Source organism: Mytilus trossulus, chromosome 11 (assembly GCF_036588685.1).
Source record: "Mytilus trossulus isolate FHL-02 chromosome 11, PNRI_Mtr1.1.1.hap1, whole genome shotgun sequence".
Classification (NCBI taxonomy): Eukaryota; Metazoa; Mollusca; class Bivalvia; order Mytilida; family Mytilidae; genus Mytilus; species Mytilus trossulus.
The window spans coordinates 23,140,006-23,157,155 of NC_086383.1; the positions used below are offsets into that span (position 1 = coordinate 23,140,006).

The 17,150-nt window shown below is 32.4% G+C and overlaps 1 protein-coding gene across 1 annotated transcript in view; it reads right to left on the reverse strand.

Moving 5' to 3' along the window:
- Positions 1-6,715, reverse strand: part of LOC134690887 (potassium voltage-gated channel subfamily KQT member 1-like) — a 134,839-nt gene extending 128,124 nt beyond the window's left edge. Inside the window, exon 1 of the mRNA XM_063551027.1 lies at positions 6,346-6,715. The gene's annotated coding sequence lies outside the window, so the exon portion shown is untranslated. The remainder of the gene's footprint in view (positions 1-6,345) is intronic.
- Positions 6,716-17,150: the final 10,435 nt, after the last annotated feature.

Sequence of the window (17,150 nt, forward strand, 5' to 3'; positions counted from 1 at the left end):
CTTTTTTCTGTTTTAATTTTCAATAGTCAATTTGTTTTTTATTAATACAATACTCTCTGAGTCAATCCTCTGATTGAGTGAGGCTTCACAACCATATTCATTACAAATGCGTCAGTATAAACAAGACGATGTGGTATGAGTGCCAATGGAACACACTACTGTCCATCCAAGTTCTAAAATGTCAAAAAGTCAACAATTATAGGTCAAAGTACTTACTTCTACATAAAGCTTTGGCTCACAAGAAACAGTAAGCTATAACGGGTCCCAAACAACTAGTGTAAGACAATCAAAACAGGGAAAACAACTGCCTCATCTATATTAAAAAAAATCATTCGAGAAACCCTTTTGAATCAAACCAACAAACGGCAACCACTGAATATTAGTCCTCTGACAAAGGACAAGGGCATACCATTGCAGCGTGTTTAAACGTTTTTTACAGGTACCAACCTACCAAACTTTGCTCTGTAGTGTAACATTCCAACATAAAAGAAACGCTTTTGTTTATATGAAATCCATGCTATACAAAACAGACCAACAAACTCATCGAGTACTTTATAAATATAACGTAAAAGTCAAAACAAATACCGTAGTACATGTTGTGTAATATACAGACAAATAGTGCTACGGTAACCTGGGTATGATAAAATATCCATTAAATTTACATTCAGAGTCAGATCAACGCGACAGTGCATTTATCTAATAAAATCATCGCCAAATTAAATTGTACTGCTTCAACGTCTGACGACCGGTCATCATAATCTGGCGATAACAAGCATATGATCAGAAGATGGAATTTTAAGTACTGATATATTAAAAATCTGTAGACCAATGCAATACATATTACATATAGAAAGATATGTTGTCATTGGATATATAATATCGTCGGTTCAACAGAGTGAAGTAGATTTGGAATCAGAAGTAAATTACAATTAAACAGATACAGTGAAACGTTAACCTGACTTAACCGACTCCTGCATAAACCGAAAACCTGTATAAACCAATCAAGTTATTAAGCACCGTCATATCAAATTGTATGCATTGTGAACATGATAAAACCGAACATCGGCAAAAACCGAACAAAATCTTAAGTCCCAAAGAGGTTCAGTTTAAACAGGTTTCACTGTACTTTAAAAATCATTTGATGAAATGATACACAATGAGAATAGAAATAATATAGCAACTCCTCAAAATGATAAAAACAACACGTTCTAACGTCAACAACAAAAGTTGCTGTAGCTCAAGCTGAAGAAAAAAGATTTTGTAACTGATTCTGAGTGTGACAATGAACAAATTCAAAAAATGCATTAATCAACTTCATGGATTTTTTTGGCTAGTGTTTGGATGATATCTTCATACGATAACATTTGGTACAATTTGCAGCATTGTATGAATTTGACTTTCATAGTCCACCTGCAAGCATTTTCAATTGTTATATTATTTTTGCATATCTACGAATATTTGAATGTAATTGGTCCGTTAGATTTGTTTTCTTGGTTCACATTTTTCCACATGTTCCATATGCCATGCTGCCAAATCAACTTTCTCACTACGTCACTATATAGCACTGTATAAAGGCAATACGATACAAAGGAATTGAACCAAGGGCCCGCTAACTCGAATACTTCAGTCCCTACCCGTAATCGATCTCTCCTAATGAGTATTCGTAGATCAACGGATTATATCGATTGAATTGTTCGTGTTCCTGGAAAGTTTACAGAGTATGGAATCCGATGTGTTTACTGGGTCACTGACATATAATTTTGCATAATAATTCGTGTATCCATTTTTTTATTTTTAAATCGACCTATGCAACTACATTGTAATACAACTAGAAAAAAATATTTGTAAAACCTACATATCTGACTCTCGAAACTTAAACTTTAATGAGTCATTTAAAGTTCAAATTGTGAGTCTTGGAGTAAATTTTGAAAAATCAAACAGAGCTGTGAAGTTTTCTCAGTTTCAAAATAGTTAACTTTCCAAAACACTAGTTACAAATGTAATGTGATAGGTGATTGATTAAGAAATCTAAAGAGCAAAAAAAATATATAGGTCAATGAGCTTGTTTTCGAGATATTAGCCATTAAAAGCTTGGCGGGAAAATATTCTCCCTCGACTCTTCTTCAATTTATCATTGACAAAATAAAGTTCTCATAAACTTTGAAAAAATAATTAAAATTTTATAAGACTTTTACAGTCTGCTTATTATTATACATGTAAAAGATTTATAAAAAGAAAAATTGGGTTATTGGGCAAATTTTCTTTATGCATTCAAATGGATAAAACCAGAGGATTCCAAAAATCTGACAAAAATCCCAAAACAAGACATGAATGTACTTAAAATCCCAAACAGCTAAACAAACGTGATTATATGTGTTAATTCATCCCCCACCAAAATCAGACGTGACTTCGTACTTATCCGAACTTATAATCCTGGTACTTTTGACTATTTTGACTTTTAACTATTATCCATCCCGCAATGATAAACAGACGTGACTTCGTACTTATCCATCTCGCAAAGATAAACGAACATTACTGTCAGTGTGGAAGCATGCATCGCATCCTTCAGAACTAAATGGACGTGACCTAACATTTATACATCCCACCTAATCAAAACGATCGACGCTCTTGGGCTGTGGTAGACACATGAGGCAAACAAATCAACGTTATTTTAAGCTATAATTATAATATTTATCAAAATCATCATTGGACATTTTTAAAGCAAATTTATGTGTTTACGATTATTCGTGTAGTATACTTAACAAATAAAATAAGTTTAAAAGGATAAGAATTCCTAAACAGACGAAATAGTTATGAAGGTGCTGGTAGATTTCGTGATCTAGGCAAAGCTTTGAGTTTTAACTGACCATTTTATAGGCGGGTTAATACTTCCTTCGGTTTGTGGGTGAGTCGGCCGAGTTGACATTTCAAGAAATCCGTCAGAATAACTTTTATTACTATAACACTGTTTTTATTCATTGTCTTAGATTACCATAGCTACAGACTGCCGCATTACTATCCTTCGGATACAACTGTTTTTTTTTGTAAAGGTTGAACACATTCAATATAACATAAAAATGTGTGTAGATTAAGGGACAACATCAAAAGATCGATGTAGGATAAAAAAAAAACTTCATTCAAATAGTTTGGGGTGGGGGGTAACATTGCTGCAAGTTTGGTGAATCTAAAATCGATTTTACATATATCACTATTGGTCAATCAATTTTTCCCCAATTAAGTTAAGAGGGGGGTGTGGGGGTCAGTGAAAAAACTATGTGAATTAAGTTTTTTATCCTTCATTGAACTTTTGATGTCGTCCCTAAGGCAATTTATCATAAGTATAATGTTAATTGTTTAACGTTCGTGGTAAATTTTTAGCCAATCTATTTCGTTATAGCTTGAGTAAAAACAATATTAACTTGTGCTGCGAGCAATAACTAAACAATAGTGTTTTTTTTCTTGATCTTCATAATTAAAAAAATGTAGATCAAACATTTATCTTGCTTGAAACTAGGTTAAATTATTAGGCAAAACAGGTTTTCGTTTTAGTAAAAGAGGGGCGAAAGACGCCAGAGGGACATGCAAACTAAACTTAGTAACGATATACGAATGGTCCTTTGAGGATTTTTAAGATTTCTTAAGAAAATATTTCTTATAATAATATATAATGTAAGGACTGATTTACCTGCACAACTTAAAAATATATAGTATCCCGGTTGCTCAAACTCTTTCGCGACGAAGGGAGTGCACCTGTACTCTAAACCATATGCAATCGTTTTGCTGAAAAAGCAATTTAGCATTAGTATGTCATGTTCGTGTAAAATGAAGCCACTTTCGTGTCAAGAAATTTTCAATAATTGCCTATTCAGTTTATCCAACTGTGTAAAACTGAACGTTAAGGACATGCTCAGGAAATAATTCCCATGTTTTTTACCAAGCCACGTGATATATTCAATTCAATTCTCTTCCACATACGGTGTCGCGGGAATTAAAAAGATTTCTACCAAATGATCTTACTCGACAATATCATTTCCAGCTTCAGTTAAACGCATAGCAGATGATTGATTTTAGCTAGATAGGTAAAAGGCTTTGGTGATTACTCGTAACCTTGTGGCCGGTAATTGTTGATGAAAAATATTGATATTTAGAAATGTATGCTGGATATTGTTAGAGTTAATCACTATCTTCAATAAAATCCAAGTAAATTTACATTCATCTCCTAATCAAGGCAACATTGTTCCATAGATGTTTACCCTCTCTCGATATTTCTCATCCACAAAGCGTAATTCTCAATTTTCTTCTACTCGCTCCAACTTTATGGTTTTTGTTATTGCTTTAAGCAATCGAAATCTTAGTTGTAATAATAATAACTTCCGCAGATATTACTGAATAGGAGTTTAATGGAATTTAGTCTAATACGTTCAGATCATCAGCTGTGATGCTTAGCTGTCTTTATATCATGTCCAAGGATCAACAGGAAAACAACTAATGTAACCACATTTAAAAGGCATAGTAAAAGATGTCTTCCTGTTCTGGACTTTGGAAATGTGACCATTACTTCAGATCGTAATTACCTTTTATCAGCTCAAATAATTTTAAATGTTGTTATAAATTGTGGTCCTCCAGACGATCTACTTTTTGATGTTTGCCTACCCTAGCAATGTAATTTGTGTTGACCGAGAATATTACATATAAAACATCAGGTTATAGAATTTGGTATATTCGAAAAAGAGGGTTGCAGAACACTCTAATACTGTTTACTGGCTAAGTGGTTTTTTTTTGTTGTTTTTTTTATTATCAAGTTCAAGTTTCTATATTCTATGGGCAAAACTATCGAGATGGTTTTTTTCACGTTGAATTTTGCCGAATTCTTCTCCCAAAGTTAAAGTTTACGCGGGGGAGTATCATCGTGGTTTATTCAGTGCAAATTTCCCATTTTACAGTATATTTCTATCAGAGCAAAATTAGCTTAAACTAAAAAAACTATTTTGTTTGACCTGTAATAGCCTGAAACCGTTCAAGACACTCATGATGAGGAGATGTGGCATGATTGCTAATGCGACAACTATCCAACAAAGTTTATATAAACCGATTGCAAGAAGAAAAAATAGGCAATCATACGCCCTTCAACAATGAGAAACACGATCGTTAAACACTACCGTAGTACGCTCAATATTACTTTTAAAAACTTCACAAGATTCTTACAATCGTGCTATTGTCAACATTTTCCAATATGCAATCATTTTTAAAAGGGGTTCCAATGCAGGATAAAAAGGGCTGTTTCCAACCCTGTGTCCCTATTCTAAAGCATTGATCGTAAAAATGGTGGTCCAACCCCGGACCACCCCTCCCCTCCTCCCCCCTCATCTATTCCTTAAATAACATAATTTTCACATTCATGTACCTCTCGTGTACATCTCGTCATTCAAATTTATCTTTAAATTAATTTCTGTTGCAATATAGGTCATGCAGATCCTTGGTTTTGTCTCAAGTAGAAATATTTATAAAAAAAAATCATTGGCGGATCTAGGTGCGTTCTATGGGTTGGAACCTACCTTTTTTAAAGATAAATACTCTTGAATAAGGACATATGGTTGGTCCCCTTTTTACAAATGGCTAGATCTGCCCTGAATTCCTAGACGTCTGAGTATCATTTGATGTCGCCTAAGATTGAAAATCTAGTTTCCTTTAATCTGGCTTGGGAAAATGTTTTCCGCCGACCTTTATATCAGTTTTACAGTACAAAAAGGTAAATTTATTTCAATTGAAAAAACTCATAAACAACTGTTCTATCACAACGTTGTTAGTTTTTTTCTCAAATTTTAATTTAGAACGGATCGTTAACTGAGCATAATTTCCTCCGGGATGTGAACTCATGAAAAGTAATCATCAACGAAATAAACGTTTAAACAGTTTTAAAACGGCACAATACTTAAATTCATATCAAAGGGAAAAAATGCTCAATGCTGACTTAATAATATAGAAAAAACAACATGTGGACATGTATTAAACAACTGAATGAGAAAAGATCAAGAAAAGAAAAATATACAGCAAATTTTTGTAGAAAAATCAAAAATTAAAAAACAATTAAACCGCCAAACCACATCTAACAAACCAAAGAACTATGAAAAAAGAAAAGGTTATTAAAAAACAAACAAAAAGTTCTTGCAGACATCATTTTCCTTTCATCTTACAGTTTGTTAGTTTGTTATCTCCTTGACAATCATACCACATCTCCTTAATATCAAAATAATAACATCACAAAGGTGAAGTTGTTTAAAATTTTTAAAAATATTGCAATTAATTGAAATCATTTTTGTGACATTTAATTCAATGCATACTTACAGTCTCTGTGATTTTCCAGATCAATAAGACCTAATTCAATCTTTTATTCCTTTTCTCTTCAAAATCTACAGCGTAAAATTATTCCGGAAGTAGCTTTTACATGCATCCGTCTGCTGCTCACGTGTGAAAAAGACATGTCAAATGGAACTTCTTTTTAATCATTTTATCGAAGAATATTTTTGTTTAACTAATGTTGCGGTAGAAATAACAGTTTGTCTTGTTCAATTATTTATTTTTTCTCGCAAAAAGATAAAAGTATTTTCCGACAAATAGTCATGCCTCTGTACGGATATATGTTTCTTTAGAAGTTTGTCTGAAGCTTAAGAATAGGCACGTCTGGTTGAATAATCCGTAGATTTCATTTTACAGATATTCAATACGTCAGAATGACAGAGATGAAAAATATAGCATTATCTCTTAGCATAGTATCCATTCGTTGAAAACAATTGATTTATCGACATTTTTTCATACAGAATAATATATATGTATATTAATGGATTTTGAAATTTATGTTCGCTTGAATTAATCTGATCCATCAGTATTAAATTCAATAAAAATTCTTTGTAGAAAAACCGGATGAATGTAATTCGAATCCTTTCGTTTGTTCTATCGTTGAAAACAAATAGAGGTTTGAAACTTTAATCAGGCAATTATACACTATTTGATTTCGTATATTTACATAAAATTAATGTCCGGGAAAAGTGACATCCATTCTAAATGATATGTCACAGACTGCGATACAAATGCAATAAGAAAAAACATTAACTCTGTAAAATAAGAACAATACTTATATTGTTTGATCAGTTAAACATGTTCTATCGTTTTTTAGCTCACCTGGCCCGAAGGGCCAAGTGAGCTTTTCTCATCACTTGGCGTCCGTCGTCCGTCGTCCGTCGTCGTCCGTCGTCGTCCGTCGTCCGTCGTCGTCGTCGTCCGTCGTCGTTAACTTTTACAAAAATCTTCTCCTCTGAAACTACTGGGCCAAATCAAACCAAACTTGGCCACAATCATCATTGGGGTATCTAGTTTAAAAAATGTGTGGCGTGACCCGGTCAACCAACCAAGATGGCCGCCACGGCTAAAAATAGAACATAGGGGTAAAATGCAGTTTTTGGCTTATAACTCAAAAACCAAAGCATTTAGAGCAAATCTGACATGGGGTAAAAATGTTTATCAGGTCAAGATCTATCTGCCCTGAAATTTTCAGATGAATCAGTCAATCGGTTGTTGGGTTGCTGCCCCTGAATTGGTAATTTTGAAGAAATTTTGCTGTTTTTGGTTATTATCTTGAATATTATTATAGTTAGAGATAAACTGTAAACAGCAATAATGTTCAGCAAAGTAAGATCTACAAATAAGTCAACATGACCAAAATGGTCAGTTGACCCGTTTAGGAGTTATTGCCCTTTATAGTCAATTTTTAACCAATTTTCGTTAATTAAAGTAATCTTTTACAAAAATCTTCTCCTCTGAAACTACTTGGCCAAATTCATCCAAACTTGGCCACAATCATCTTTGGGGTATCTAGTTTAAAAAATGTGTGGCGTGACCCGGTCAACCAACCAAGATGGCCGCCACGGCTAAAAATAGAACAAAGGGGTAAAATGCAGTTTTTGGCTTATAACTCAAAAACCAAAGCATTTTGAGGAAATCTGACATGGGATAAAAATGTTTATCAGGTCAAGATCTATCTGCCCTAAAATTTTCAGATGAATCGGTCAATCGGTTGTTGGGTTGCTGCCCCTGAATTGGTAATTTTGAGGAAATTTTGCTGTTTTTGGTTATTATCTTGAATATTATTATAGATAGAGATAAACTGTAAACAGCAATAATGTTCAGCAAAGTAAGATCTACAAATAAGTCAACATGACCAAAATGGTCAGTTGACCCGTTTAGGAGTTATTGCCCTTTATAGTCAATTTTTAACCAATTTTCGTTAATTAAAGTAATCTTTTACAAAAATCTTCTCCTCTGAAACTACTTGGCCAAATTCATCCAAACTTGGCCACAATCATCTTTGGGGTATCTAGTTTAAAAAATGTGTGGCGTGACCCGGTCAACCAACCAAGATGGCCGCCACGGCTAAAAATAGAACAAAGGGGTAAAATGCAGTTTTTGGCTTATAACTCAAAAACCAAAGCATTTTGAGGAAATCTGACATGGGATAAAAATGTTTATCAGGTCAAGATCTATCTGCCCTAAAATTTTCAGATGAATCGGTCAATCGGTTGTTGGGTTGCTGCCCCTGAATTGGTAATTTTGAGGAAATTTTGCTGTTTTTGGTTATTATCTTGAATATTATTATAGATAGAGATAAACTGTAAACAGCAATAATGTTCAGCAAAGTAAGATCTACAAATAAGTCAACATGACCAAAATGGTCAGTTGACCCGTTTAGGAGTTATTGCCCTTTATAGTCAATTTTTAACCATTTTTCGTTAATTAAAGTAATCTTTTACAAAAATCTTCTCCTCTGAAACTACTTGGCCAAATTAATCCAAACTTGGTCACAATCATCTTTGGGGTATCTAGTTTAAAAAATGTGTGGCGTGACCCGGTCAACCAACCAAGATGGCCGCCACCGCTAAAAATAGAACATAGGGGTAAAATGCAGTTTTTGGCTTATAACTCAAAAACCAAAGCATTTTGAGGAAATCTGACATGGGATAAAAATGTTTATCAGGTCAAGAACTATCTGCCCTGAAATTTTCAGATGAATCGGTCAATCGGTTGTTGGGTTGCTGCCCCTGAATTGGTAATTTTGAGGAAATTTTGCTGTTTTTGGTTATTATCTTGAATATTATTATAGATAGAGATAAATTGTAAACAGCAATAATGTTCAGCAAAGTAAGATCTACAAATAAGTCAACATGACCAAAATGGTCAGTTGACCCCTTTAGGAGTTATTGCCCTTTATAGTCAATCTTTAACCATTTTTCATAAATCTAAGTAATCTTTTACAAAATCTCCACTGAAACTACTAGCCACAATCATCTTTGGGGTATCTAGTTTGAAAAATGTGTCCGATGACCTGGCCATTCAACCAAGATGGCCGCCACGGCTAAAAATAGAACATAGGGGTAAAATGCAGTTTTTTGCTTATAACTATGAAACCAAAGCATCTAGAGCAAATCTGACAAGAAGTTAAATTGTTAATCAAGTCAATATCTATCTGCCCTGAATTTTTCAGATGAATTGGACAACTGGTTGTTGGGTTGCTGCCCTCCAATTGGTAATTTTTAAAGAAATTTTGCCGTTTTTGGTTATCTTGAATACTATTATAGATAGCGATAAACTGTAAACAGCAATAATGTTCAGCAAAGTAAGATCTACAAATAAGTCAACATGACCTAAATGGTCAATTGACCCCTTAAGGAGTTATTGCCCTTTATAGTCAATTTTTAACAATTTTCATTAATTTGGTAAATTTATGTAAATTTTTACCAAATATAGTTCTCTGTTACTAATGGGCAAAGTTCATGATAGATATAATTGTAAGAAGCAAAATCGTTCAGTAAAGTAAGAACTTCAAACACATCACCATCACCAAAATACAATTTTGTCATGAATCCATTTGTGTCCTTTGTTTAATATGCACATAGACCAAGGTGAGCGACACAGGCTCTTTAGAGCCTCTAGTTTCTTTCAGTAAAAGTGAGATTGAAAGTGCAGCTGAAGGACGCCTCCGGTAGCGGGAGTTCCCGCTACATTGAAGACACATTGGTGACCTTCGGCTGTTGTCTGCTCTATGGTCGGGTTGTTGTCGTTTTGACACATTCCCCATTTCCACTCTCAATTGTATACTATCTTTCTCTCTCCATTACTCAATCTCTCACTAGCTCACTCATATACCCTCGTTCTCTCGCTCACTGTCTTTCACTCATCGCTATAACTCACACAAACTCTCACACTTACATGCATCCGTTAAATGTAAAATTTTAAAATGTCTGTACCAAGTCAGGAATATGACAGTTCTTGTCCATTCGTTTTTGATGTGTTTTGTTTTTTAATTTTGCCATGTGACTATGGACTTTCCAAATTGATTTTCAGTTCAGTATTTTTGTGATTTTACTTTTTACTTTTCTCTCACTCACTCCCTCAATCACTTTTTAACTTATCTCTCTCTCTCTCTCTCTCTCTCTCGCAATCTCTCTCTCTCTCTCTCTCTCGCAATCTCTCTCTCTCTCTCTCTCTCTCTCTCTCTCTCTCTCTCTCTCTCTCTCTCTCTCTCTCTCTCTCTCTCTCTCTCTCTCTCTCTCTCTCTCTCTCTCTCTCTCTCTCTCTCTCTCTCTCTCTCTCTCGCAACCTCAATTCTCTCTTATACCAGCCTCACCTGCAGTTGAACTTAATCAGCAGAAACATCCTGGATCTGTGAATAATTGTTTTAGGGGCACAAAAGAGAATTATCAAAGTCACAATCAGGACAAGTATGTAGGGAGTGAAACAATGGTAAATCACCAGAATTATAGGTACAATAAAGGGAATACGAATCACAACAGTTGGTAATTTCATTGACCTGTTTAATCACAACTGACAGAGGATTATACGGATAATCTATTATGTGAACAGTCATTCAATTCAAGGAGTTTGAGTACAATGTTGTGTGAAAGACCTTGTGATAAAACTTTGAGAAATCAAAATACTCTCTCTAAAAAATACCTGATTAATGGTTTAGGTAAAAAACAAAATAGCTGAAAGGTATACAGATTTTTTGTAAGACAGTCTTTTTAACGACCAAAAAAACCCTAAAGGAAACAAACTAAGAACATACAGAAAATTTAAAAAAAATACAAATTAGAAATTTCTTTTATTAATAGATTTTAGATCAATATATGAATATATCAAATTTCATGAAAATAAGAATTAGTCATAGTTATCTGAATATTGAATAGGGTTGACACCGTAAATTACTTTTGAAAAAAAGATAATGTCCTCTCTGAAAGGAGGTAGAAGATGAATATCATATTTCTATAAAATGTCAAATTGTAGAAGAATGTAGGCAAAAACTTGTTCAGAAAGTAGAGAGTTACAGATTTCACCAAAATGTCTGATGAAGAAAAATTTATATTTATGTTTAAATTACATTTTATGAGTATGATGTAACTAAAGTTATTGTAAAGAGAGTTAGTCTTTAATTAGATGCATGATTTTTTTATTAGTTGTTAGTGGCTTTGAACTGGCTGTCAGATAACTGCGAGTACTCTCAGATCTGTTCATTGTGTCTTTTTGTGTCGGGATGTATAAGTACTCGGCCACGTCCTTTTGTATTTTTGTCTAACTGATGAGTTAAGCCTTTTTCAACTGATTTTTATAGTTCGTTCTCATGTTGTACTGTTATACCACTGTCCCAGGTTAGGGGGAGGGTTGGGATCCCGCTAACATGTTTAACCCCGCCACACTATTTATGTATGTGCCTGTCCAAAGTCAGGAGCCTGTAATTCAGTGGTTGTCGTTTGTTTATGTGTTACATATTTGTTTTTCCATTGTTATTTTTTTTCAGTTTAATCTTCCTGAAGGAATGTAATGTAATTTGGCTATCATTTGCAAGATGATTGTTCGTCATTCTATTTAATATTTTAATGTTATTGACTTAAAATATTGTATTGATGAATAATTGATAAAATTACATATAGCCATAATAAAGGGTGGTAACTTCATTTGTTTTTTTTTATTGCAAATTAATTAAGATAATAAATGCCGGGGAAAAGAAATTATATGTTTTATTCTTTTTTTTCAACACAAATCCTTGACACTTCGCAGAAAAATTGAAAGTTGTGATATGTACGAAATTCTCTACAAACCTCAAAATGATATATGAGATTACGGTGTCTTCTTACGCATTTTTTCTGGTGGAGATTTCACTTAGATTCCGTTTCTAATTGGCTTTGCTTACATTTATATATTCTGCCCAAAACTGTGAAATTGGTCAAAATTGATATTTCAGGGTAAAAACCCCTAGTTTTACACTTGCAATCTTGTTACACTGTACCTACAGTTTAAAAATTGAGAAAATTTGTAAAACTAACATTTAAGGGGGAAGTATTTTGATCAATCTTTATATCTTTCTTATGATTTAAGGGAGATACAATTTGTCATGCTGATAATTTTTTTTTAATTAAAAGGGGTTGACAGTTACGGTTGATCATAATTTGATGGAAAGTTACCTTTTATTTTTAGATTTTTCTTAAACTCGTGTATTGTGATTAAGTGAAGAATCATTTTCTGTGTTTGAAAATTTAAAATTATAAATTTGATAGAAAAATACATTATCATTGTTCCAATGGAAACGGCTTGGAATGAACCTCCGAATATACATGTACCTATCTGATTATATCAAGGCTAAATATTTCTAAAAATGTCAACATATTGTATGAATGAACATTATACTATCTTGTAAGATCTTGTAACACAAACATTTTTTGTACATAAGTAATATAAAACAAATTGAAAAAATAAATGTTTGGTTGCCATCGGAAATTGAAATTGTATAATATTGGATATTGTATATATAATCAATAAGTATTGGTCTTTTTAAACAATGTATTGTAGAATAAATGATAGAATATAAAAAAAAATGATTTGACCTATTTAAAGTGGTACAAAACACTACAGGGACATAAATCTATAAAATCAGCTGAACGTTTTAATTATGTTATATAATTAGGAAAATATGACGCTTTCCATAGATCAAAATGAGTGTTTGTCAAACTGCAATATATCAAAAGATTTTGTTTCTGAAAATGTGTACATGTTTGGTTCATTTTTTTTTAAATTTTGATATCTTTGACAAAGGGTGAAAGTAAATATTTTGCCAAGATTTTATAGAAATCAATCGAGCTGAATTAATTTAAGCCAAGGTGTTAGTTACCACCTTAATATATCTTGTCTTCTCGGACTCCCGTCTCTTGTCGCGGTTTCGGCTTTGCGGGTTGTATACAAACGGATCCGCGCTTTGTCGGAATAATTTTGTTAAAACTAATGTCCGTGAAAAATTTAGTGTTAAACATAAACACATGTCTTACACTTGTATTTTACTCGTTTCCTTTTTTTCTATGACTGCATGATAAACTCTAGGCTCTTGGTTTTTAGATTTAAATTAAGCTTACAGTTATTTTATCAAGAACTGAAATTATACAAAAATGATCGGGATTTATAATACCAAAATGATTCATTGTACGTGAATAAAAACCCAGTAAACATGTCGAGACTTTTTTTATGAAAACCAATCTCGATTTTAAAAGTGACTTACTAGTATGTTACATCATCTCATAATACTTTGCACATTTATTTCAACCATTTACATTTTATAGTGATTGAACGAATAATTTTTAATAGTATACTATAATATCAAGCAACAATCGTCTTTATGTTCATTTAGGAATAAAAATCATAAATCATCTTCTTGACATAAAGAATATTAGATTTTAAAGTTATATCTCGCCTTTCTAATTAATCTCATTTCCATAGACTAGACAGAATTTTTATGATATTTAGACATTTCAGATTATGAATGTAAAGTAAACTAAAGTTCATCATTTATGGTGATTAAATATGTGTAAGCATTTAATACAGAATTTATTTATTTCATTTTTATGGTATTAATCATTTCATAGTGATTAAATATTATTTTATGAAATTATATAAAAGATTATACAACTGCAATCAATTTTATAAGATATTGCTCCATTCGAGACAGTATTTTTTTAAACAGATGCTAGCTGAGTGTTTTGAATGATAAGCATTTAACTGGTAAGATTGAAGAAATATCGTATTGCAAAAGATTTTGTGGGGAATTTTGTTTTTCTTGTTTCTTTTACAATGATCTGTATAAAGATTTGTACTCTTTATGCGCATCACTACACCATGCATATTTGGTTTTAGAATACCACATGTTGAATATATCAAAACAATTAATTTGTCAGAGCAGTATACATCAGGTCAGATTTGTAGACTGATTATTTTACAATTGATCATTTTTTCGTGTTTAAGATGGAACCCGACACTTTCCCTAAAATTAATTAGGCTCGTTTAATTTTCATAAAAATTGACAAAGTATTTACTTTGACCCTTTAACAAAAATTTCAAAATTTCAAAAGTTTTGAACCAACCATTTTATTAGAAAAATTAAACTGGTTATATAGCAGTTTGACAAACACCAATTGTAATCATTGAGAAGCTTAATATTCCCTTTACAACACACCGTAATAAAAACGTATAACTGCTTTTACAGAGTTATCTCCCTGTAGTGTTAGGTACCACCTTAGCACAAGTATGCTATTTGCTGGTGGTCAGTTTTTATTGGAGAGAACGATCAACTTTCGGTATTTATTTACTTTTCCATAAAAGTAACTATCATATTGTTTTAGGATTTAAAAAAAAATAGAAGGTTTTGTTTAAAGTCATACATTTTCAATTTCAAAAGTAACCTTGTCAAATGAAATTAAATGAATTTTGTTCTCTACATTGTACGATTGTACCGAAAGATAGGTGAAAGGCTCTGGTAGAAAGCTAAAAAACGAAAAAATACAAGGATATCATTCGTAAAAATAAATCAACATGCAGACATTTTATACGTTCAGGTATTTTACATCCAATATTTTATAGTAGTATTCTTCACAAAGAACAACAATGTCGGTAATCACCTTAAAAGCTAATAAACTCTTTAAACATATATATTCAGAAGAGATATACATGTAGTTGGGAAGCTGCTGTCAAGTCATTTAGGATTACATGGTTGGTATTTATATTGATTCACTCATAGGGACCTTGCATCGGAATTAAATCGTTTATTCTAAAACCAGTTGTTAGCATGATACGGGTTAAGTTCTTCTCATATATTTTATGATGGTATGAGCCTAAGCCCCTAATGGGGGATTGTTCTTGTTTTACATATAATGTTGTGAATAGAGGCATATGCATTTACTATTTTAGCACCCACTATGTGCTTTTTTTTTTTATCTGCAATGGTTATAAGAACAACGATTCTGAGTGTGGGAAAATTTGGCGTAATCATCATGATCAACAATCTTTGACTGAAACATATAAAAGAGTTCACTCAACATTATCTTAGTCGATGTATTTTTAAGATCTTTTGTAGGGTCTTTTGACCATTTTACCTACTGTGTCCGTTTTATTTACACAGTGGTGTTAAAAATCAGTGGCATTTTAAATACTGTATGTTGACCTCTAGCAGTCTGTTGACATTTTGTTTATATTTTAAGTTGCTATTTCAATGATGTTAAAACCAGCATTTGTGTGCATGCGTCAAAATTTTTATCTTATTATCATTGGCTACTCAGTAATAAACAAGAGCGCAGCAATTATGTGTTAACATGCAACCAACAAAAGATGGCACTCAGAATAAAAACAATTGAGGATCCTGATTGGATGATGTAGGTTGGGATTATTTTCTATTTGAAAGCATAACCATTTATGTTTGAAAATTGGTGAAAATTAAATGCATAGTTCACAATGTGTAGAAGGTATAATGAGAAATCGAGGGGCCTTTCATTTTTTAAATGTTTAATTTTGCTGTAATAAGAGGCTGACTGCTAGTGTCATAGTCACAGGCACTGCTATCCTTTGTTCTATTTTGGTTCTTCAAGAAACAATTTGTTGATTATCTATGGCGTACTACGGAAAATGCATTACAAACAATTGCTCTCTAATGACCAGTAGATGAACATTGTTAAAGAGTTTTGCACTTGCTGGCCTGAAAAAAATAACGATGTCACGTATTATACGTTGGAAGGTCTCGTGTGTTTGTTTACCCAATATAAAGGATTATTACATTATAGGTTATATTGGATAACGGACACTAAATAAGAATTTACTACCATAAGAATACTAAATATTGAACATAATGGTCATAACGGCTATTTAAATAAGCTTTCGAAGTTCTTTATTTCAATTTGTTTTCACGAGGGATATGATAATGTCTGTTTCTTACAATGTTTGGGTTTTAGAACTTGGATAGAATGCTGCATTATTTGGCACAGTTGTTCATAGACATTTTACTAATGAAACTTCCGAAGAAACCATTATTGGTGTTCAATATCAATGTTATTCCTCATTTTAACATTATATTTGCAGGTACATTAAGGAATAAATTCAATTTAGCAAACTTAACTTTACATATGAAATATTCTTTTGTAAACCAAATATATTAAAAATTGTAGGCTCGAAGATAAAAAAAAAACCAATAGTTAAACTAAGTGTTTGGGTATTGAATTTTTTTGACTTGTACTAATGTAGACTATATAAAGTTTCCTGAATTATGATGTTAAAACCAGAATTTTTGTGCATGCATCAAAATTTTAATCTTATTACCATTTGCTACTCAATAATTAGCAAGATCGCAATTATGTGTTAACATGCAACCAACAAAAGATGGCACTCAGAATAAACACAATTGAGGATCCTGATTGGATGATGTAGGTTGGGATTATTTTCTATTTGAAAGCAGTTTGAAAATTGGTGAAAATTAAATTCATAGTTCACTATGTGTAGAAGATATATTTATCAACTGAGGGGTATTTCATTTTTTAATGTGTTTTTTGTGTAATAAAAGGCTTACTTCTAAAGTCATAGTCACAGGCACTGTTATCTATTGTTTTATTTTGTTTCTTTAAGAAACAATTTGTTGATTACCTATGGCGTACTACGGAAAATGCATTACAAATAATTGCGCTCTTAGATAAGTAGAAGAACATTGTAAAAAGAGTTCTGCACTTGCTGACCTGAAAATAATAACGATGTCACGTATTATGCGTAGGAAAGTATCGTGTGTGTGCTTACCCAATATA